Source organism: Chrysoperla carnea (assembly GCF_905475395.1).
Source record: "Chrysoperla carnea chromosome X unlocalized genomic scaffold, inChrCarn1.1 SUPER_X_unloc_130, whole genome shotgun sequence".
NCBI classification, from domain to species: Eukaryota; Metazoa; Arthropoda; class Insecta; order Neuroptera; family Chrysopidae; genus Chrysoperla; species Chrysoperla carnea.
This window is the reverse complement of record NW_025408079.1, coordinates 164-3,841: the sequence shown is the minus strand read 5'-3', so window position 1 is coordinate 3,841 and position 3,678 is coordinate 164. Positions and strand designations below refer to the sequence as shown.

Below are 3,678 nucleotides of genomic sequence, written 5' to 3'. Positions count from 1 at the left end.
TAAGAGTATATTATTTTTATTAAAAAATATATATATATATATATATATATATATATATATATATATATATATAAATATAAATTATTGAAATAAAATTAAACATTATTAAAATTTTGTTATAATTATAAGCGATTGCTATTTCTAAAAATAAATAAATTTCATAAAATTTATATTATTTTATATTCATTTGAAATATTAAAAAAACTTCTCGCTTTAAAGTAACCATGATATGAGTTATAAATGCAATAAAATTTTATACAAAAAATAATATTTATTTGTTGATGAATAATATAAAAGGTTTACATTTCTAAATAACATATATTTATATATGGTGTGTAAAAAAAAAGAAAAGAAGAAAAATAATTTATATTTTTAATATAAAAAGGCAACCGCACACAGTGTTCCCAAGCGGTCACCCATCCAAGTACTGACTGTGCCCAATGTTGCTTAACTTCGGTGATCGGACGAGAACCGGTGTTTTCAACGTGGTATGGCTGTTGCCAGTAATAAATGAAAATTTTTACAAATATATATTTTTCATAAATATCATTAATATTAAAGTATATTATTAAAATTTTCAATGAAGTAATCAATTTAAATATATACTTATTTATTATACCATATATTTTAAATAAAAATGCAACCGCACACAGTATTCTCAAGTGGCCACCCATCCGTGGTACTGACTGTGGCAAATGTTTCTAAACTATTATTTTATAAAATATTTATACAAAAAATAATTTACTCTTATCAAATATTAATTTGTGGCCTGTATTAAGGCCTATGTTATTTTCATTTTTTAGCAAAAATAATGAAATATTTCAATATATTATTAAAGTAACAGATCATTTCTTTTTTGGTGCTGCTTTTTTAATTTTTGTAGGAGATGATTTGGCAACAGAAGCTTTCTTAGCTTTTGGTGCTTTCGGTTTACGAGCAGGGCTACTTTTGGCAGCGGATTTTGTACTTTTTGCTGGTTTTGCTTTAACTGGTGCTTTTTTTGATGCCGCTGATGATTTTGCAGTAACTTTTTTAGCAGCAGTTGATGATGATGGAGTCGCTTTTTTTGCTTTAGGCTTTTTGGCTGCCAATGATGTAGTTGTGGCTTTCTTTTCTTTTGGTGCCCGTTTACTTTTAGCACTCTTTGCTGAACCTTTTGCTCCACTTTCTTTTTTGGATACTTTTGATTTAGCTGAAGAATTAGATGAAGCGGAAGCAGCCAATTTGAATGAACCAGATGCACCTTTACCTTTAGTTTGTACCAAGGCTCCCTCAGTTACAGCAGCTTTTAAATATTTTTTAATAAATGGTGAAATTTTATCAGAATCCACTTTATAATTTGCAGCTAAATATTTTTTAATTGCTTGTAATGATGAACCACCACGTTCTTTTAAATTTTTAATTGCGTTAACAACCATTTCTGATGTACGTGGATGTGTTGGTTTTGAATGTTGTTTTGTACGTTTAGCACCAGAAGCTGTTGCTTTTTTTGTTGGTGTTGTAGAAGCAGCAGTAACCGCAGTTGCTGCAACAGCTGTAGAATTTTCTTCGGCCATATTTTTTACTTTATAAAAATAATGTATTTATTATAAATATTTAAATGATAAAATATAATAATTCTATCAAATAAAAAATAAAGGTTTTCAATTATATCATTATTCACAATAATATAAGTCCCTATGTAAGTCAAAGTACCATGTAGAAAACACATAAAAATTAAATAGTATTTCTAATTTACTGTCGTAGTAAACATGATTTATTTTTTCAATTTCTATAATATATAAAATAATAAATTATAAATTTAATAATAATATTTATTTTATAAATTAAAATATATTTAATTTTTTTATTAACAATTATTAATAAACATAGTTTAATATTAATTATTTCAATCATACAAAACAATAATATTTTTAAGGTAAACTTAAAAAGTATATATTTTTATTTTTTATTTAATATCGATTTATTATAAATTATTAGTATATAAATAATTAAAAAATTTAATATATAAATATATATATTATAGTATAAGATTTCATTTTTAGAAAAACTTTTTTTGTCAATAATGAAAACGTATTATTATGAAATGTGTTAATCGAACATTGACAAAATATATTTCATTAGAAAATACTTTTATTTATGCATTAATATCAATAATTAACTATTAAATTAATTTTTTCATAATTATATAAAGAAATTTTATACTGATATAAGTATTTATATATTATAATATTTATTTTAAATATAAAAAAATTTATGACAAAATATATTATTAGAGTATTTGTTGAGATTAATATAAGATTATTTTAAATAAGAATTAATTTATATAATTATTAAAATATTATTAATTTTATGTTATGTAATTTTAATAAAAATAAATAATAATAATAAATATAAAAATTTTTTAACAATTTAAATTTTATATGATCTAAATAATTTTGTTAAGTACGATATGAGAAATCATTGTAAGCTTCGTTAAGAAACTTTGTAATATAAAATAATAATAATAATATTAAATATATAAATAAATAAAATAAATTTGATACATATTTTTGGTTCATTCTGTGTATAAATCAAAGGATACCGAATAATTGGTAACGGATGCGATATATTATAGTATCGAGTATTAAAACATAATATATAAATTTATCTTGTTATTCAAATTTTTTGTTACTTAACTTATGTATTTAGAAAATTTATAATATTATTTATATAATTGACATAAAATCTTATAAATTGAAATTTTATTAATATGTATCAAAAGAAGAGAGTAACGTATTGATATAATATCAAAGGATACTGATTATTTAAATAACGAATACGTCATATATTGTTTGTGTAACAAAGTTCACTTGGCCATCTAGTTGAAAATAACATTTTCAATAGAAAGTTTATATGCTTTTTTTTTTCTTTAATTATTAAAAAAATAAATTGAAATTTAATTCAATCAAATTTTATAATAATTTTTTAAAAATTTTTCCTTTTAAAAAATATTTTGTGATGTTGTGATAATATGTATTAATACAAGTGCATCCTGATACTTTTATCTCTAGTAAAGGTATGAGTATCATGAACAGTTTTGTTATCTAATGATATTATTTTGATAATATTTTGTGTATATTCTTATAATATTTTGTCTAAATATCATCATAATACAATATTATTTTGATAATATTTTATGAATATTCTTATAATATGTTACCTAAATGTCATCATAATATGATGAATTATTTCCATAATAACATATAAAAAAGAAAAAAAAAAAAAAGAATCATTAATTTATAATTATTTAAATTGATTCTTTAAAAAAATATTATAATATATTATTTATAAAAATAATTTTTACTCTTATTTTAAATAAATTTGTGGCCTTTTATTAAAAGGCCTATGATCGATGTATTATTATTATAAAAATTAATGCAATGTTTTTAATTTATGCTTTCTTTTCAGTTTTCTTTGGTAATAACACTGCTTGAATGTTTGGTAATACACCACCTTGAGCAATTGTTACACCAGATAATAATTTATTTAATTCTTCATCATTACGAATTGCCAATTGTGACGTGGAATGATACGTGTTTTTTTGTTATCACGGGCAGCATTACCAGCTAACTCGAGAACTTCTGCAGCCAAATATTCCATAACAGCAGCCAAATATACTGGGGCACCAGCACCTAC

General features: G+C 21.7%; 1 non-coding gene across 1 annotated transcript; it reads right to left on the bottom strand.

Moving 5' to 3' along the window:
- Positions 1-383: 383 nt before the first annotated feature.
- On the bottom strand, positions 384-502 carry LOC123303747. The gene has a single exon (XR_006535837.1). It is a non-coding gene; the product is annotated as a 5S ribosomal RNA (ribosomal RNA).
- Positions 503-3,678: the final 3,176 nt, after the last annotated feature.